Here is a 22,651-nt window from a genome sequence, read left to right as displayed (position 1 = left end):
AATATGTGACGGAAAAATCATTTGCCCGCTAATTTGAAGAAGAATATGTGACTGAAAATTCATGTCAGCTGATTCTGAAGAAGAATATGTGACTGAAAATTCATGTCAGCTGATTCTGAAGAAGAATATGTGACTGAAAATTCATGTCCGCTAATTCTGAAGAAGAATATGTGACTGAAAATTCATGTCAGCTAATTTCTGAGAAGAATATGTTGACTGAAAATTTTCATGTCCCGCTTAATTCTGAAGAAGAATATGTGACTGAAAATTCATGTCAGCTAATTCTGAAGAAGAATAAGTGACTGAAAATTCATGTCAGCTAATTCTGAAGAAGAATATGTGACTGAAAATTCATATCAGCTAATTCTGAAGAAGAATAAGTGACTGAAAATTCATGTCAGCTAATTCTGAAGAAGAATAAGTGACTGAAAATTCATGTCAGCTAATTCTGAAGAAGAATAAGTGACTGAAAATTCATGTCAGCTAATTCTGAAGAAGAATAAGTGACTGAAAATTCATGTTAGTTAATTTTGCAGAAGAATAGGCGACTGAAAATTCTTGTCAGCCAATTATGTAGTATAAGAATTAGATTACTTAAAATCGTCGTCAGCTAATTATGAAGATGAATCAGGATATTGAAGACTCCTGTCAGCTAATTTCGAAGAAGAATAATTTTTTAAAAATTTCTGGATCACCTTAACTTGCTGTCCAACCCCTTTAACTTCCCCTTTTCTCTGTCTTAAGCCCTGAATGGCCGAAAGTGTACTGGGACACTTTCGGCCATTCAGGGCTTGGCAATCTAGGTTTTATAAGGCAGTCAATCATTATAAAATTGTACTTTGATTTTATAGCAGTATTGTGCATCTGGTGTGTGTATGTGTATGTGTGTGTGCTTGAGAGAGAGAGAGAGAGAGAGAGTGAGAGAGAGAGAGATAAGGGTGTATGTTTGTGTTTGAGAGAGAGAGAGAAGGGCGGTATACTTTGAGTAGCATTGTCCGGCTACGTTCAATTCGCAAGAGCAATCCCACGGCGAACATCACCAAGACCTTCATGTCACTTCCTTCAACCCTTCACTCCCTCACTCGTGCAACGGAGTGGACCTTCGAAACGAGAAAAGAGCAGCCAGTATTTATGCTATTGCAAAAGAGCAGATTTTTTTTTTTTTTTTTTTTTTTTTTTTTTTTTAGCAGAAAGCTCGGCCGTTATGATACTGAATTTTTCTGCCATCCTTCCCTCCGGGTTTTCCAGGATAATGGAAAAATATCCTTTTCTTTTTTCCATTCGTTCTTTTACAGCTCGCTTTATTTTCCATTTGCGTTTTCAGTTTGGCGAGACCCCTATCGAAGCTTTTCTTGTATGAGAGAGAGAGAGAGAGAGAGAGAGAGAGAGAGAGAGAGAGAGAGAGAGAGAGATTAAGTGAAGAATGGTATTATTGCATGGATTTGAATTTGGAAAAAGTTAAGGCAGGTATCTAACGCTACACCTTGTGTCTGTGTGTGTGTGCGTGTGTGTCTGTCTGTCTGTCTAGGAAGAGAGAGAGAGCTCTAGAGAGAGAGCTCTAGAGAGAGAGAGAGAGAGAGAGAGAGAGAGAGAGAGAGATTACATGGCGAGTGATAAAATTGAATGGATATGAAAAAAGTTATCATAGTTTTCTATGTGTTTATTGTTATGTAGTTTGTTTTGAAACGAAAGGTTGAAAATACAACAATCTCTCTGTTTCCCAAGCCCCCTTTTTTAGCTTTTTTTATTGCAAATTCTTTTTTGTTTCCCTTTTCAGTCCCCTTTTTTTATTGTAATTCCTGTTTTTCCAATTCCCTTTTTATTGCAAATTCTCTTTCCACAGTTCCCTTTTTTATTGCAATTTATGTTTCCCAATTATTTTTTTATTGTGTATAATTTCTTTTTCCCAATGCCCCCTTTTTATTATAATATGTTCCCTAATTCCCCTTTTTATTGCAATTTTTGTTTCCTAATTCTCCTTTTTATTACAATTTCTATTTCCCAGTTCCCTTTTTTATTGCAATTTCTGTTTCCTAGTCCCCTTTCTTATTGCAATTTCTGTTTTCCGATTCCCTTTTCTATTGCAATTTCTGTTTCCCAAATCCCTTTTTAATACAATTTCTGTTCCCAGTTCCCTTTTTTATTGCAAATTCTGTTGCCACAGTTCCCTTTTTTATTGTAATTTCTGTTTCCCAAATCCCTTTTTAATACAATTTCTGTTCCCAGTTTCCTTTTTTATTGCAAATACTGTTGCCACAGTTCCCTTTTTTATTGTAATTTCTGTTTCCCAAATCCCTTTTTAATACAATTTCTGTTCCCAGTTCCCTTTTTTATTGCAAATTCTGTTGCCACAGTTCCCTTTTTTATTGTAATTTATATTACCCAATTGTTTTTATTTATTGTATATAATTTCTGTTTCCCGATTCCCTTCTTTATTTCAATTCCTGCTTCCCAATTCCCTTTCTCATTGAATTTTCTGTTTCCCAGTTACCTTTTTATTGCAATTCCTGTTTCCCAATTCCCTTTTTTATTGTAATATCTGTTTTACATTTTTTTTTTAGAATTTCTGTTTCCCGATTCCCTTTTTTATTGCAATTTTTGATTCCCAATTCCCTTTCTTATTGCAATTTCTGTGTCTTAAGTCCCTTTCTTATTGCAAATTCATTCATTTTCATAATATTTATCAAGATTGTCTTACCCCTTTCGTCCTCCATCGCGCTGCCTACCCATCTCGGAGTCCTCGAGAAATGAATCAAGTTTCCCCGCTGAATTAAAAAAAAAAATAAAACAAAAACAACAACGGTTGTTTACGTCTTGTTTACGGCGTCAGCGTATAATTGCCAAACTCCGATAACAGCAACTGGCCAAATGAAAATAGTTGGAGATTGTTAGTCGCCCTCAGATGACGAGATCCTCGGAGTCGAGAGTCGACATTTCATGTATTTACGGACTGACGGGTTAGATAATAAAGGAAGTTTCCTGCCTCCTGCTTGTGATCAGTGGAATGTTATGGTGAGGTGGTGCTGACTCCTCTGTTTTAGAATTTTGTCCTTATCCGTTAGTGCAGGTTCACTCTTTATCGTAGACTCATGTCCTTATCAGTCGGTGGCAGTTGAAGAACCCTTGTTTTAATCTCGAGTTGAATCTTTTTATTTGAAGTCCTCCCTTGTGAAGCTCCTGTTCTTTCAGCTTTCTCAAATGACGAAGACGCTCTCTCAAGCGTATTATTTTGAAGAAACTGTCCTTTATTTTATTTTTCCTCTTTTACTTATATTGCTTTCTTCTCTCCTGGCAGAACTACCCATTGCACAGATTATTTTCATCTCCTTTTCCTACAGTGGTCATTTTGTGGCATTCTTTCTTTATTCCTTTATTTACTGTCCAATACTTACCCTTCTCCTACTGACATTTCAATATGTTCTTATATCATCCTTGCAAAGTTATCCACGACATATTTTAATGTCATTCGTCCACAGTGCTAGGGTACCAAACTGCATTGTTTTCGATGTGCATTGATTCTTATCTCCCCCTGACAATGCAGTTCTGAAAGATGCTTTGGAGACCACATCTCCCATGCAGTGGGACCAACTACCCCCCTCCCCATCTCCATTTGATACTACTCGCTATTTTCGTTTTAACTTTAAGGAAGCCACCTTCAAAGTACACTGATATCCTCCTTCACAAAACGATAACTTAAAAACCCTTAGTTAATGTAGCATGCATGAACAATATCAAGTTCCATGTATGTCAGGTGACAATTTATGTACTGGTCAAACTTTAGGAATCATTTGAATGAATTATAGAGGAGTTTAAGAATTTATGATACGTAAAGATTGACTGTTGAACTTCATGCATGAGTGAAAGTAATCACGCCATTAATTAAGACAAGCATTAGAAAATTAGTTTATCCTCAAATGTTGGAAAGACATGCAATACAATACAATACAATACGATGTCACAAAGGAATGTTTATCCTGATTTGTTGGGTAGAAATACTATACAATACAACACAATGTGACAAAGGAATGTTTACTTTCATTTGTTGGAAAGAAATACAATATAGCACGTGTGACAAAGGCATATTTGTTCTAATTTTGGGGGGGAAAGAAACACAACACAATGCATCACAGTGTGACAAAGGAATATTTCCCTCATTTGTTGTAAAGAAACACAATACAATACGATACAATACAATACAATACCATGGAACAAAAGTGTTTTAGTGTTCCTTTGTCATATATAACAATTCTTTCCTGCTGCCTAGCTTTCAACCGATGGTGGCATTCTATGTATATATATATATATATATATATATATATATATATATATATATAGATATACATATATATACATATATATATATATATATATATATATATATATATCATGTGGATTTTTTGATATCTCAAGCACGCGAACTTTCATGCTAGAATATATACATATGTTATATAATCTAGATAGATAGATATTAATAGATAGCTATGTGTAGGCGTATTTAGCTGTTTCTATTACAGATCGAAATATTACCAACAAAGACTGACTGTTTTCCAGATAGATAGGCAGGGAACATGAAATGGTATTTTTGTTACATGACTCCTGGGTTTTTCGTACCTGTGCTCAAATTGAATCCATTTTTATGACTTTAAAAATAGATTGAAAACTGCCGGTAGTGAAGAATTATTCGCATCCGCTTTTGCTGTTTTTTTTTTTTTTTGTTTTCTTCTTCTTTTTTCACATAAGCTGTGTTCTTGAATTTTACTTTTTTTTTAACCTTAAGAAATATTAAGCTTTTTATCAATGTTTTATGTCTTATGTGTATTTGTGTACTTCATTTTGCTGGAATGTAAAAAAAAATGTTTTGTTTCTGAGTTAATATGAAATTGTAAGGTGACAGTCTTAGTATAAAACATACCCTGTTCCGTATAATTGTTTTTAATTGATTTAGGAAAAAACATATAGGATATATATATATATATATATATATATATATAATATATATATTGATATATAGATATATATATATTCTATATATATATATATATATATATATATATATTGTCAATGAAACAGTAATAATCAAACGGTACCCTTGCAGATATAATTTGGGAATTCACTCCTCCCTCCTCCTCCTCCTATCCTCCTCCTCCTCCTCCTCCTCCTCCTCAGCATTCCTGGTCGCTCATCCATCCATCAATCCTTCAAAAGAAAAGAAAAAAACATCCCTAAATGTCATGGAAGTTTCTCCAGGTCCCGTATGTTAAGTCTCTCCCCTCTCCCCGGGGAGAGGGGAAGATGGGTAGTGGGGGGATGGTGGGGAGGTGGACCATGGAAAGAGAAACTACGACAGTTTAGAATTTTTGTGACTCCTAATCTTTTCTTTTGCTCTTCCGGTTCGGGTAAATGATGCGGTCTCAAAGGGGTTGGATGGAAGCAGCTTTCTCTTACTGTAGTATATTTGCATATTTTTCCCCCCGAAGTTTGTTTTGTAATATTTAAATATATAGCTTCAGTCTTGACTTACAAAATACTGCATTATACTGGTTTACGCAGTCATACGCGTGTTGCCGTGTCGTAGAATATTTCCTTACGTCTTATTGTTTATTTCAATATGTATTTTTAAAGTCCAACTTCGCTTTGATTGCAAAATACTTTTAATTTAAAAAACTACGTCACTTAGTTTTACGTATTTGTTTATTATTCGTGATTAAGGTCTTAGTACAACCACAGCGTACTACGCAACCACACTTTCATCACTTAAAAAATAACTGTGCGTTTTGGAATGATATCGGTTTACTTGATTCAATAAAGTTATGCCTTTATATTATGCATTAACTGGGATAGCACTGTGAAAGGTCAATTTGCAAATGTTTTGGGAAATTTTTTTTTTTATTCTCATCCCACGAAATCTTTTTTGTCGAAATGTGCTTGCTCTATATTTTGTTAATCCTAGATTTTTTTTTTTTTCACGTGTTTTGGCTACAAATATTAGGAAAATACACCCTTGCAAAAGTTCAAAGTTTGAACTTTTATTTGGCCACAGTGCGTTTCGTTGTTTGTATTACACCCTGTTATATTTACGTTTATGTCTCCAAATAATTTTCTGAAAATGCTTATAATGGAGTTATTGTTAACTAGCAAGTGAATGTATTTTTTTTAATGAAAGTCAGTTCTGTTTATTGTTTATTCTGTACACATCATACACGTCTAGGATGTGGAATTTTCCACCTTCCTCCGTTTTCCTTGAATTAAATGGTTATACTCTCTCAAAGAGGCAGTTTGTCACTTGTGGATCGGATGTTACTTTTTTTTTTTTTTTTTTTTTTTTTTTGGTTGGGCAACTTCGCCATTGGAGTAAAATTTTCTATGAAATGAATTCCGTAGGGGGAATGGGGGTAGTGCCATCAGTGCGCCTCACGTGGTGCACTGTAGGGCATTACTTATATGTCTTTGCAGCGTCCGTTCGGCTCTTAGCTGCAACCTCTTTCATTCTGTTTACTGTACCTCCGATCATATATTCTTTCCTCAGTCTCCTTAACAATTGTTTCATAGTGCAACTGCTTTGAAGCTCCTGTTACACCTTTCAAGCATTCTAGCTGTCAATTTCCCTCTTAGCCCTGTTGAGATATGAGTTGTGAGCACAGCATAAATGGAAATGGAATAATGATGGTAAGTTATATTTGGAACTCGTAATATGAAGAGATTTGATGATGCAGAAGCAGATTTGATTATGTCGTTGAAACTTCATGAATCGAGGGCTTTCATATGCAGAAGAGAGAGAAAGCGTGCAAGTAGAAATCAAATATTTAGTGTGTGGTTGGTATGAAACACCACGTATGCAATTATATGGATCCTCCCGTGATTAATGGAGAAGACTGTTGGCGAAGGTGTGTGTACACAGACAATTATGTGTGTGTATTGTGTGTGTATGTATTTATGAATACATGAATTTTTGTGTGTATATAATGGTAGTAGACAGACAGACAGACAGACAGACGGCGTAGGTGTGTGTACACAGACACACACGTATTTATGTGTGTGTGTATATAATGGCAGTAGATAGACGGACAGACAGATAGACAGACAGATGGCGAGGGTGTGTGTACACAGACACACACGTGTTATATATATATATATATATATATATATATATATATATATATATATATATATCTATATATATATATACATATATATATCTATATAGATATATATATATATATATATATATATATATATATATAATATATATATATATATCTATATATATATATCTATATATATATATATATAGTATATATATATATATATATATATGTATATATATATATATATATATATATATATATATCTGTGTGTGTGTATTTATGAATACATGTATTTGTGTGTGTGTATATTGGCAGTACACAGACAGACAGACATACATATCGACAGGCGCGATAAAGTTATCGTTTTATTTTCATGACGAATGGTTTTTGCTACCTTCCCTGAAATGGAACCCATTTTTTTTCTACATCGAAAAAACATTGAAAACTGTCCGTCGTGAAAAATGACCCGCCTTTGGACTACCGAAGTTTTTGTCCTCAATTTGTTTTTTCTAATACTATTTTTCAATTATTGGTAATTAAGTTTTTGTTTTTAACTTTTGATGTATATCAAAGGTGTTAATCTAATTTTTTTTCTAAGTATAGCAAGGGGAAATGTTCGCGGTAAAGTTAATGAATTAACTCATTCTTTTTTCTGCCTTGACAATGTTAACCTGATCGGTCATCTAAATGAAGGATTGTCTTTCTGGAAAGTGGATCTTTGTCCCGAGGACCAATTTTGAGTTAATTACATCAGCACATTTTTCTGTGCCAGTCTCTTTCGAGCTTAGCGGAAGTTGCAGCACCACTGCGACCTTTCGTGAGATGGACAACCAAATGAGGATTATATTTGCGGAAGATTATAATGCCGTCAATCTCGAATTATTATTAATGCTATTGCGTATTTCCCGTAGGAAGATATTCCCGTCAGCGCAGGTCACCAGGAGACCAAATTATGATTATATTTTTGTTGGAGGATTATAATTCTGTCAATCTCGAATTATCATTAATGCTATTGCGTATTTCCCGTAGGAGGATACCGTGCCTACAGCACAGGTCATGCGGTGCACTGTAGGCTTTACTTTTGTCTCTTTGCAGCGTCCCTTCCATAGGCCCCTAGCTGCCACCCCCTTCATTCCTTTTGCTGTACATCCGCTCATATTCTCTTTCTTCCATCTTGCTTTCCTTCCTCTCTTAACAGTTAATTTATAACGGAGTTTTCCCTCTGTTATACCTTGTTATACCTTTCAAACCTTTCTCACTCTTAGTTTTCCTTTCTTCGGCGCTAAATGACCTCATTATGTCCCAGCGCTTGGCCTTTGGCCATGATTCTCTATTACATTCCATTCGTATTGTGCATTGATTGGCAGTGATTATATATACGCAATGTTAAGGCAAAGAATACCTAATGTCTTCAGCACAGATATAATTTAAGATCACGTTGACTGTTATGTTATATTAACGATTCTTCAGATGATTAATATTAAATACATTCTAAAGTAATGAATGATATTCATTCACCCGGTAAATCATCTAAAGCAATAAATATGGAGAGAACTTTTCATAAAAAAAAAGATATACTTTGGAGGCAAACAGTCAAACTTACGTAATGGAAGTTTGTAATCATGGAAAATAACACTTCAAGCGTGACGTCAGCGAAGACCGTTTTCCATCTTGATATGTCGATAAAGTCACCGTCGACTTTCCCTCAATGCACTGAAATAAAAGATATAAAACAACGGCTTTTACTACCTACAGAGCAAAAGTATCCATTCATCATTTTACGTGACAGACGCGCCGTAAAGGAAATGAAGAAAAAGGAGAATCCCCCCCATAAAAGAACCAAATTGAAAGGCGGGAGAATTTTACACATATATATATCATCACCGACGTCTTTTCTGTACGAGGCATAAAGCTGTTTATGTCGCCCTAAGTTCAACCGTGAGATGGCAAAGGTCTCGGCGGCTGTGGTGGGCTGGGCCCACTGGCTTGGTTTCGGGGTTTGGTGGGTTTGGGTGGTAGGAGGGGGGATACTCTGAAGATTCTCTGGTCTCTCCCACTTTCCTTCTCTCTCCATTCTTGCCTTCTTTTCTTATTCTCTTTTTCTCCCTGGCGCGGTAAAAAAAAGACGTCTTGATACTGTGACATATTTTAGATTTTTTTCTTTATTATCTTTTAAGCAGATAAGTGACATGTGTCACAATTATGAAATGCATTTTATAATATCTCTCTCTCTCTCTTCTCTCTCTCTCTCTGTCTCTCTCCTCGCTCTCTCTCTCTCTCTTTTTGTCTCTCTCTCTCTCTCAGAACATTACTCAGTAGCACGGTAACAAGTCCCGCTTTTGATCGTTATGTTTAACCGAGAGAACTGCTCTCTCTCTCTCTCTCTCTCTCTCTCTCTCCTCTCTCTCTCTCTCTCTCGTTATAAATGCATATGAGTGAATAGTCTTCGTTAAGTCGCGGATAAAACTGCTCCCAGTTAGGTAATAATTGTGTTAGCTTGTAGATGAATAAATTAGGGGATGTGGATTGATGTTTGTTCTTGTAGGTTGACTTAATGCAATATTCATGTAATTGTTTTTTTTCTTTATTTATTTATTTATTTTTATTTATTTATTTTTTATTTATTTATTTTTTTATTTTATTTAATTTTTTTTTTTGCAGATTCCGTCGGGACCGTCTGAAGTATAAAGTAAGTGAATTTTTGTTGTTGCTGTGTGGGCATCTCTTTGTTGTGGGCAATCCTCTTTTTTCAGTATGTTAGAGAAAAGATGGAGATTGGTCGTTTTTTTTTTTTTGTTTTTTTTTTTTTTTAGATTCTCGTCGGGGCTGTCTGAAGTAAAGTAAGTGAAACGTTAATTTCTGCTTATGTGGGCATCTTGTTCTTTCAGTATATAAGCGAAAGGATGGCGATTGGTCGTTGAATAAGATTTTTTTAATATTGCTGAAGTTTTTATTATCTATTAATTATTATTTTTTTTGGGGGGGGCGTTTCCCAAGAATGAGATACGTGTTTTATTTTTGTCAACCCATTCAAGCTTAGAATTAATCCTTGCGCATCCGTCCCAGGGGTCAGGGTAGAGTCAATTAACCCGTATAGATGTTTTTTTATAATTTTTTATAATCGCTTCATCCCCCTGTGGCGAAATTCTTACGTGTTTGCAATCTTTTGTTCGTCGTTATCAATATTGCTTAAATCTACGATCAGTAATACTGCATCCCGCTAGTTATTAAACGACACACTTTTGAATAGCAACGTCCCTTCCAAGGCCCCTAGCTGTAACCCTTTTCGTTCATTTTAGTGAATCTTCGTTCATAGAACCTTCTTCATTCTCTTCCTTCCATTTTACTCAGCAACCCCCACCCCACGTCCCCTCTCCTAACACTTGTTTCATAGCGCAATTACGTCTTTCAAACCTTTTCACTGTCAATTTCCGTTAAATCGCTAAACGGCCTCATGGCTCTCAGCGCTTGGCTTTGGCCCAAATTCCTTATATGCTGTTCTGTTGAATTTTGGATTGTATCTTTTCATGACGTTATCCGAGCGCAAGATAAGAAAAAAGTAATTTTTTTAGGCATCAAAACATTTCTTGTCCAGTTAAGTTGAATTCTGCCAGAATCCGTAAAACAAAATCGAAAATCAAGTCTGTCTCTTTCGACGGCTGAGGGGATTAAGTCACTATCGTCTAGATTTCAACAAACCACCCCCACACAAACCCGCAAAAAAAAAAAAAAAAAAAAAAAAAAAAACCTCCGGATTCCGGTCAAGGTAGAAATACCCGAAATACATGAAAAGTAAAGAACACAAGAAATGATGGTGTACGATTCTCTGTGGTTTTATTGTCGGGAAATCTACGATAATACGAACGCTAGAATTAAGTTTTATTATCTCGAAATAGCAACAAACATTTGTTTGAAAGCAGAGGATTGACAAATATCAGGTTAAGTACAAACTGGCTATAATAACAGAACTGTTGCAGATATTATTGTTAACAATAATTTTTCATTATAATTCATTTAGGGAGTGCAAGACCCCTTTTTTTACTTTTTTTGTATGAGTAAAAACAATAGACTTTAATTAGTATTTTCCTCCTATTATTATTATTATTATTATTATTATTATTATATTATTATTATTATTATTATTATTATTAATGATTAATATTAATGATTAATATTAATATTAATATTAATTGATATTGTATTAATTATTATTATTATTATTATTATTATTATTATTTATTTTATTATTATTATTATATTATTATTATTATTTTATTATTATTATTAGTTATTATTTGAAGGAAGTACTAGGCCCTCTAATAGCACATAGTATAAGATCTTTTCAGTTGTTCTTGCCATTCTCTTTTCCTTGAGGCTGACATCTGCTAAGAGCTGGCATATGTACATATGCTTAAAAAAGGGTAATGTTTCTGAAAACAGTTACATAGTATATGCTGGTGCATATATCGAGCTACAAATGTCCTTTAATATCTAATTCGCTCTACCTTGGAATTAATATATTTTCATATATGTTTAATCGAAGGGGAATTTTCTAGGCGATAATAGATTTGCCGCCTGACGGCCACGAACCATCGCCACCTTCAAATCCAGGGGTGGGTTTAGGCTTCGCTGTCGTCCTGGATTTGAAGGTGGCGATGGTTCGTGCCCGTCAGCCTGCAAATCTATTATCGCCAAGAAAATTCCCCTTCAGTTAAACATATATGAAAATATATTAATTCCGAGGTAGAGCGAATTAGATATTAAAAGACATTTGTAGCTCGATATATGTTTATGAATCATGGTAATGTGATATGACTTCAGCTGAGGCATGTAGACAGAAGTTACACGTGGCGTGATGTAACCGTAGAGTTTCAGGCTTTCATCTTATACTTACTAACATCTCGACGTTGTTCTCGAGTGGTATGGAAACCTCGTGGATTTCCAAGGGCGTCGCTGACGTACCCTCTGTCTGTCCTCATGGCTTGGTGGGTGTGTTCTGAACAGAATTGGCTCATCAGCCTGTATATATATACCAGGGTTCCAGATCGATGGTGAGAAGGGAGCTGAATTTATCATATCGTTTATTTTTCCTTAATTCATATTGCTAATCATAACTGGGTTCTCTCTCTTCTCTCTCTGGTCTCTCATCTCTCTCTCTCTCTCTCTCTCTCTCTCTCTCTCTCTCTCTCTCTCTCTCTCTCTCTCTAGATTGAAGAGGACTACAGATAAAATATCAAAATATCTTTCCTTTCTCAAGAGGAGACTCGATCTCTCTACTGTAAATAAATATGCGGTTTTCTATTTAAATCTCTATAGATATTCTTTACTATTACAGAGTACGTTCATCTCCCTTCATCACCTGATGGCAGTTTTTTCCTCTTAATTTGCAAATGCAACTTCTTCCCAGATGCCGTTTGATTCCCAACATTCATTTCTGGATCCCAGTTAGTACTTATCCCTTGCTGCAAAGTGTTCGATTCGGTGTTAGCGAGCTACCAGCAACGCTTAGGTATCAGATATGAGGTGTGATTGAGCCTGATTATGTTCTCAGTTTCGCCCTACAAGAGAATTCCCTGGTGGCATTTTCATTATAACTCCTCATATCTGTGCCATTGCAACTGCTCTCCGTAGAGGAGGAGGGTCGAGGGCGGTGGTTGGTAGTGCCATCAGTGCACCTCATGCGGTGCACTGTAGGCATGACTCCATGAAGGATCTTTGCATCGTCCCTTCGGCACCTAGCTGCAACCCCTTTCACGCTTTTTACTGTACCTCCGTTCATTTTCTCTTTCTTCCATCTTACTTTCCACCCTCTCCTGATAATTGATTCATGGTGCAACTGCGAGGTTTTCCTCCTGTTACGCCTTTCAACTCTTTTTGCTGTCAGTTTGCGTTTCAGCGCTGAATGACCTCATAGGTCCCGGTGCTTAGCCTTCGACCTAAATCCTGTATTCCGTACTATTACTACTACTTGCTAAAGGACATGATAATATAACGATTGTTAAGAAATTCGCAGTCTCGTGAAAACAAATTGTTAAAAAATCCACAATTATATATGAAAATATATTTCTATGTAAAAACGATTACAGCAATTTGTTTTACATAAGAAATAGTTACAGTAATGTAACAGAGATATTTGTAGGATTGAATATTTCCTTAGCCAAGCCACAAGGGGCAAATAGTCGTATCGACCCGAGTAAAAATTTTGAAAACTATTTCGTAATTATTATTCGTCAAGATGCAGTGAAAGTCCCTTGTCACTTGAAGTAGAAAAAGAAGTAAAGATACAAAGAGGACCCAAAGAACCAGAACGCTGAAATAAAACAGGCAGCAGCAGTACCTCTTTCCTTTTGGGGTTTTATTGTAACCACGAAACGCGATTATAAACCCGGCTTTGTTCCACAGAAAATAGCTCTCGGAGTTTCTCGGGAGATTTTCCAAATCATGAAATGACGTTAGGTCAAATTTCCTCTCGCACCGAGCGAGCGAGTTCTATTTCTGGTGTCTGTTCACTGGCTTTTTCTAATTTTCTTTCTTTTTTTTTTTTTTTTTTTGCTGAGGGCAGTTGGGTGGGAGGAATTGCACACGCAACTCTTGAAGTAGCATCGCACAAAAGTTAAGACACTCTCATGTTATCTATTTTTTTTCTGGTTGCTTTCAAACGAGGCCTTATTCTGATTTTCCCTCGTTCGTGGCATACATGCATTTCCTCGTTCGTTGAAGATCTACTATAGTAGATTCACATCAACGGTGTATCTGATGTCTGGGCCGGTCACTTACGACGCTCTTGATTGGTTGTTGATAAGCCAATCACAGCGTGAAAACTCTCAGTCTCTCTCGAGAGTTCACATGGGTAGGATCTATGTTCCACCTCCCCTAAGGGATACGTCTTCTAAAAGTATCCCTCAGGAGAGGTGGAACATACATCCTGCTTATGTGAACTCTCGAGAGAGACTGAGAGATGCCAGCCCTGTGACTGGGTTATCAACAGCCAATCAGGAGCGTCGTAAGGGACTGGCCTAAACATCAGATGCACGGTAGATGTGAATGTACTATAGTAAGAAATGCAGTGGCAGCCTAGGAAGAGGACGCCTTGTAACTCAGGCCATTTGCGTATGAATGCATTTTGAAATTTCAGGGTTGTATGAGAAAGTCCATCTTTTTTGCCATTCTTTCTATAACTTTTTTTTCAGATAAAAATGAAGCTTCGTCGGTAATTATATGGCTTTTGATTGTTGCTTAGATTAGGCTCAACAGGGCTAAAAGTAATAAGGATAAAAATGCAGAGAAATTTGACATTCATTCGCTTTTGATAATATATTTATGCGATTGTTGTTTTTATTGTTTTTCTAAGTTACTGTTTGTTTGTAGCCGTTTGTTGTTATAACTTCTCATCCCGTTTATTTAGATTTTGTGTGGTGTATTGTTTCCTAATTGTTTGTCTATGTATATGGCCTTGAGCTGAAGTAAAGGATATTATTATTATTATTATTATTATTATTATTTTTTTTTTTTTTTTTTTTTTTTTTTTGCTCTATCTCAGTCCTCCAATTCGACTGGGTGGTATTTATAGTGTGGGGTTCCTGGTTGCATCCTGCCTCCTTAGGAGTCCATCACTCTTCTTACTATGTGTGCCGTTTCTAGGATCACACTCTTCTGCATGAGGCCCGGAGCTACTTCAGCCTCTAGTTTTTCTAGATTCCTTTTCAGGGATCTTGGGATCGTGCCTAGTGCTCCTATGATTATGGGTACGATTTCCACTGGTATATCCCATATCCTTCTTATTTCTATTTTCAGATCTTGATACTTATCCAATTTTTCCCTCTCTTTCTCTTCAACTCTGGTGTCCCATGGTATTGCGACATCAATGAGTGATACTTTCTTCTTGACCTTGTCAATCAACGTCACGTCTGGTCTGTTTGCACGTATCACCCTATCCGTTCTGATACCATAGTCCCAGAGGATCTTTGCTTGATCGTTTTCTATCACTCCCTCAGGTTGGTGCTCGTACCACTTATTACTGCAAGGTAGCTGATGTTTCTTGCACAGGCTCCAGTGGAGGGCTTTTGCTACTGAATCATGCCTCTTTTTGTACTGGTTCTGTGCAAGTGCCGGGCATTCACTTGCTATGTGGTTTATGGTTTCACTTTTCGTATTGCACTTCCTACATATGGGAGAGATGTTATTTCCGTCTATCGTACTTTGAACATATCTGGTTCTTAGGGCCTGATCTTGTGCCGCTGTTATCATTCCTTCTGTTTCCTTCTTTAGCTCTCCCCTCTGTAGCCATTGCCAATTGTCATCGCTGGCTAGTTCTTTAGTCTGTCTCATGTATTGTCCGTGCATTGGTTTGTTGTGCCAGTCCTCTGTTCTTTCTGTCTTTCTCCTGTCTCTGTATATTTCTGGGTCTTCGTCTGCTTTTATTATTATTATTATTATTATTATTATTATTATTATTATTATTATTATTATTATTATTATTATTATTATTTGGCTTGAATGGAATGGTATAAAAAATATTATGGAATATAACTAAGCAAGAAAGTCGGTAAAAGAAATAAGAGTTATGTTGTTTATATTTCATTGACATTACACATGTTTTGTAAACAGAAAGAAAATCATTTTTATTTTCACTTTTGGAACGATTGGCCATTAATTACAAAATACTTAAAGACTAATAGATACGTTTCTTATTTTATGTCTACAAAAACATTGTTACTTTACACAAGTATATTTCATTACCCGCCACGCTCTGCTGTTTGACGATATTATTATTATTATTATTATTATTATTATTATTATTATTATTATTATTATTATATTATTTTATTATTATTATTATTATTATTATTATTATTATTATTATTATTAATTATATTAATAATAGTGTTATAAAACGATAAATATGCTGATCTTATTTCTATCCAAGTAAGGTTCCCTGGAATATTCCGACATCAGTAGAAATATGCCTAATTTCAAATACTCCTCCTCCTCCTCCTCCTCCTCCCCCCCCAAACCCCCCCACCACCACACAACCATGTATCCTACGTTCCTTCACCTCATACGACTTGCCTTGTCTCTGGAGAGAGAGAGAGAGAGAGAGAGAGAGAGAGAGAGAGAGAGAGAGAGATGTTAGTTTCCCAGAATCTCGCATACTATTCTCTCGACTGAGCAGCGTGAGGCATCTCCAGGAAAAAAAACCGGATAAAAAAAAAGTGAAGATAGAAGTAAGCCAGCGAGCGGATTGTTGTGGAACCCAATCCTTAATGTTTCCGGCTTGCTTTTGTTGTTGTCTTTGGTATTATATAAAGGATAAAAGACTAAGAGACCGTATGTCTCGTGTTACACGGCATCTTTAGTTTCCATTTTTAGTTTCACACCCCACGTCTCGAATGATTCATGTCCCGGAATAGTTCGAGAATGTAAAAACTATGGTGTGGTATTTTGTTTGCCATAATTTTGTCATCAGTTTTATCAATTTAGATCTTCTCTTATTTCATCCATTTTCCTGATGAGGGCGTGAGTCGGTTTTTTTTTTTTTTTTCACTTTGTTTTATCATTTTAGTTGTTCATAATTTTCACTGATTTTTATTGCGATAAAAATAGTTTTTACCGTACTTAGACGCTTATCGTTAATAGTAATTAATATTAGTTGTATTTCTATCTTCATTCACCCTTTTAGCAATTATATATATATATATATATATATATATATATATATATATATATAAATCATATATAAATACATATATATATATATATATATATATATATATATATATATATATATATATCTATATCACGTACGTACGTACATGAATGCATAGGTACATAGTATATATATATATATATATATATATATATATATATATATATATATATATATATATATATATATATAGATAAGGTTTTTATGCCTGTAAGGTCTCTACGAATGCTTTTATTATAATGATTTAACTTTATGTGAAAGATTGTAAATTATTGTTTAACAAGTTGAATACTACATTTTCCTCTTATCGGTAGACGTAAGGGGACCATCGAGGTAAAAACATATCCCAAATTGACTTTCTGAAAGTCCACAGAGTCCCTTTTTAGCTGCTTTCCTTGATGTCAAAGACCATTCTTCTTTCTTCTTCTTCTTCTTCTTCTTCTTCTTCTTCTTCTTCTTCTTCTTTTTGAGAAGTCTGCAGTGAATGTGCCTCTCTGTTGAACTTCTCCAAAGTTCCAGAGGTCCTTTATTCCTCTCTCGACGGAAGGAAGGGAATATGAACGGAGGTATAGTAAAAAAGAAATGAGAAGGGTCGCAGCTAGATTCCGAAGGGGCGCTGCAAAGAACCTTAAGTAAAGCCTACAGCGCGCCGTGTGAGGTGCACTGACGAAACCTCTCCCCTGTGGAGATGAATGCTTCTAAAAAGCAAGGCAGTAGATGTTATAGAGACGGCTCTGTTGAGGCTAAAACTGTATTTTCTGGCCAGAAGAAAATCCAAGTAGTTCCATTTAATGAAAGACATTCTCAGGGTCAGAAGATTTAAATTCCCATAGTTTATGATTATTTGTTTGTTTGTTTGTATGATGTTTTTACGTTGCATGGAACCAGTGGTTGTTCAACAACGAGACCAACGGCTTTACGTGACTTCCGAACCACGTCGGGAGTGAACTTCCATCACCAGAAATACACATCTCTGATTCCTCAATAGAATGCCCGAGAATCGAACTCTTGGGCACTGAGGTGGCAGGTCAAGACCATACCGATCACGCCACTGAAGTGCTCCATGGTTTATGAGACATAATGGAAAATATTTCAAAGTTTTGAGCTCCAAGTAGCCTTGCAACCTTGGAAAACAAGCAAAGGTTAGAAATATTTGGAACAGATATTCACAAACTTACCAGGCACTAACATGAAATATTCGTCAAAATCAAAAAGAGGGAAAATAATGTTATAAGAAAGTGGCTGAGAAGAATTATGTTACCAAAAATAATACATTACTACATATTCCAAAGGAAATTTATGAGATTAGTTAATAGGAATGATTCGAGCAAAAACTAAAATCACTGGTGACGATTTTTAAGCAGTAAATTAACTTCCAGACCATTACTAAAATCTACAATTTAAAAATAAACTCCCAAAAATCGTCCCAGATAATACTGAGTAATATTTCAAACGCGAAGACAACCAAGTAATTTCCTCTCAACATAAATTAATTGCCGCCCATTTTATTTGTCATGAAACTACAAAATCTGAAATGGCATACCTAACATAACACTCCAAAAAGATATCCCTTTTGTGGTTTATTTCTTTCATTAAAATGAGCTGTCTGTTGCTTTTATAAGGAAATGATTGTTATACAAAGTGAAGTCAAACTCATAACGTTTATTACCACACATTTCAGTATCAGATTTGTTCATTATTATTCAGCTAAAATAGGAGTGGAAAAAATTATTTAATTCAAGGACAGTGAAACTAATTACTTGTCCTGTTGGGGTTACAAAATAAATCCATAGCTACCAATATGTCTATATGTTTTCTCTAGAACATCTACTTAGCTTATAGTCATACTGCAATCAATAGTAAATTCTCTGCCATTAGGCTTTTACTAATGTAAGTAAAAATACTGAAATTAAATCTTTAAAAATACGTTAATGGCATATTTCCCTGGAAGTGACATTATTTTGCAGCACTGTCATATGCCTGGAACTAAGCACTATTTCTTCCTCTATGGATTTGCTCCTGAAAAATAATCGTAAAAAGGAAAAGCCTCGTAAAATAAAATTAGGAATGAGAGAATATTCGACATGAAATAATTTTTTTAGTTAAAGAGAGAGAGAGAGAGAGAGAGAGAGAGAGAGAGAGAGAGAGAGAGAGAGAGATCCATTTTGCCAACGTATATATATAAATCTACTTAGGAACTCTTTCTTTCCAAGTATTTATATAAAAATCTATTAAGGAATTCTTTCTTTCCACGTATTTCTATACAATTCTACTTTGGAATTCTTTCTTTCCACGTATTTATATATAATTCTACTTAGGAAGTCTTTCTTTCCATAAATTTATTTATATATAAATCTACCTAGGAATTTTTTTTCCACGCATTTAAATATAAATCTACTTAGGAATTCCTTCTTTCCACGTATTTATGTACAAATCTACTTAGGAATTCTTTCTTTCCACGTATTTATGTACAAATCTACTTAGGAATTCTTTCTTCCCGTGCATTTATATATAAATCTACTTAAGAATCTCTTCTTCCCAAAGAGAAAATAGAAAATAAACAGAAAGTGAAGGATGGAAAAACTGGGGGGTGGAAAAGATTTAAATCCTTGCCCTCAGCCTTTGCCTTTCTCCTGTTGGAATTTGGGGCAATAAAACAGTTTTATGTCTCCCTCTGAACGACAGTTTTACGTCCCGCCCGGCAGGGAAAGGCTGCAGGAACTTATGTGTAAGATTCACTCCAGTTTCAATTTGCTTCTTTATGGAAGATAAATTCGGCCAATTTTCATCGCATTTATGACTTGTCCTTATTTACAATTCCTGAGATAGAAAAATAATTTAGAAAAAGTGATGTTTCAAGAACCATTTATGTAACGAATCTGTCTCCTCTTATAAAAAAAATTATTTACAATTCCTGAAATAAAAAATAAAGTGATGTTTCAAGAACCATCTAAGTAACGAATCTGTCCCTTGCAATAAAATTACAATACAACGGAAAAAAGTTCTGCATTGCAATCATTAAACATATTATTTTAGTGGGCTTCTACAATAAGAGGTGGAAGAACGGGAAAATCAATAGCTTTCGACAGTCTCAGTAGCTTCTCGTTGCTATCACCAGCTACCAGTGATTCATCAGTGAACCAAAACATCATACGCACCCGTTATTGTTTATAATGAGATTTCATGCTCATGTCCAGCAAACGGTTTAATATACAAGCAGAATTTTACATCAAAATATTGTATTCTACTCCCGTGGCTGCAAAAGATCCACACTAGTATTTTTATTATTATTATTATTTTTATTTTATACAGGTTCTTCTCTATTTTTCTAATCATTGCTTTCTCATTGTTGCTTAAACTGGTGAGCAACGCACCGAAGGTTGACATATCTCAATTAGGTTAAACAATTGGATTTTATTAGTAAAAAATTTCAGTTGGGATAGTCACATTTTTGGGTATATCCCGTAGAGTTTATTACAGAGAAGAACCTGTATAAAATTAATGCAGCTGAGGCAGCAATCACTTTTAATAAAACATGTTTAAAAGAGGGTTTACTTCCAGCATATTATTATTATTATTATTATTATTATTATTATTATTATTATTATTATTATTATTATTATTATTATTATTATTATTATTATTATTATTTCTTTTTTTGTCTATCACTCCTCCAATTCAACTGGGTGGTATTTATAGTGTGGGGTTCCGGGTTGCATCCTGCCTCCTTAGGAGTCCATCACTTTTCTTACTATGTGCGCCGTTTCTAGGATCACACTCTCTGCATGAGTCCTGGAGCTACTTCAGCATCTAGTTTTCTCCAGATTCCTTTTCAGGGATCTTGGGATCGTGCCTAGTGCTCCTATGATTATGGTACAATTTCCACTGGCATATCCCATATCCTTCTATTTCTATTTTCAGTCTTGATACTTATCCATTTTTTCATTTTCTTTCTCTTCAACTTGCAATTCAAGCTTCAAAAGAAGATTATGGTGTTTATTAAGAAGAAGAAACAGATGATAAAGGATATACAGAAAGAGGAGATCAGATATTAGAAAAGCAGATAAACTTACAAATAAATCAATAAAAATATTAGCACATTGTTGAAATACAAGTCCTTACAGTTGTCTCGGCGTTGTATCCCGCGCCGAATGACCTCGTAGGCCCAGCGCTTGGCCTTTACCCTAAACTTCATATATATATATATATATTATATATAATATATATAATATATATATATATATATATTATATATATCAATCAATTAAATAGCAGAATCCGCTCATTCCACGGTAGTTCTCAGTTGATTCAGTTGGCGCCAAATGACCTCATAGGTCCCAGCGCTTGGCCTTTAGCCTAAAATATATATATATATATATATATATATATATATATATATATATATATCCTATATATATATATATAATGTGTATACATAAAAAAAATATATATATATATACTTTGTATACACACACACACACACACACATATATATATATATATATATATATATATATATATATATATATATATATATAATATATTAGATATATATATATATATATTATATATATATATATATATATATATTATATATATAAGTAAATGAAATAGCAGAATTCACTCATTCCATGGTAGTTTTCAGCTGATTCAGCGTTGCACCAACTGCAACATCCTGCTTGCATTTGCATGCTGTTTAAAGTATCGCCGGAAACTTTGGCAGTAGCAAGCATTCAAATGCATGATCCTCTTCGCGGAAGCCTTTGATGTCCGAATTCGGTATACAACTCGCTCTCATTACCGTGAATTAATCTTCTTTTGCTCTTCGGCTGCATGTTGTGTTCCTGCGTGCTTTTAGCCCTGCTGGGCTCATCTGCCATCTCTAAATTAGAACGGCTCCTCCACACGTCATCATTGTCGATTGTCGTTCTTTGAAACAGCCTCCCTCCCCTAACCCCCCCACCCCCGTTTTCCTTTTGTTTGAAGCGAGATCCCTTCTTTCTGTGTTTCTCTGTGGCTTCTCTTTCTGTCTAACGCGCACCGTATATTCTTTGGATGCTTGAATTTCAAGTCACTTGCCCCCCTATGGTGGGCTTGTTTCCATATGAAATGGGGTTCATCTTTTAAACAACAACAATAATAATAATAATAATAATAATAATAATAATAATAATAATAATAATAATAATATTATTATTATTATTATTATTATTATTATTATTATTATTATTATTATAATTATATTATTATTCTGTTGAATAAAATGGAAGAATTCAGCGAATTAATTCTGCCATTTTATTCAACAGAATTTATTTATAAAGAGGATCTCCTTCAAAAATATTATTATTATTATTTTTATTATTTTATTATTATTTTATTATTATTATATCATTGGAAGGTTGAATTCAAGTCAGTGGCCACTGCTGGCTTGATCCATAATAATAATAATTTATAATAATAATAATAATAATAATAATAATAATAATAATAATAAGATAATAATAATAATAATAATCGAGTTCCTACCCGACATCGTTTGTTGTTCCTCAGCTTCGAAACTTCATTCACCCTCTAAAATAATTCTTAATACTTCTTGCATCAGACCTTGGTTTATCTTTGAACCCTTAGTGTTTAGCTCGAAGCATTTGAGTTAATTATTGGTGAGGGAATTTGGACTCTTTTAACTCTTGTATAAGGGAGTCACAACCCCCGTTCCCTCAGTATTTTATTTCTACCCTATATTTTTCTTTTTATTGTGTCTTGTATTTATTTTCTCTTTCTTTATACATATTCAAATTCAAAGACTAGACACACAGTATCTTTCAGTCTGACTCAAAGTTTGAAATTTTTTTCAGTCAAA

The sequence above is a fragment of the Macrobrachium nipponense genome, chromosome 13 (genome assembly GCF_015104395.2).
Source record: "Macrobrachium nipponense isolate FS-2020 chromosome 13, ASM1510439v2, whole genome shotgun sequence".
NCBI lineage: Eukaryota > Metazoa > Arthropoda > Malacostraca > Decapoda > Palaemonidae > Macrobrachium > Macrobrachium nipponense.
Note: the sequence above shows the minus strand (reverse complement) of the source record.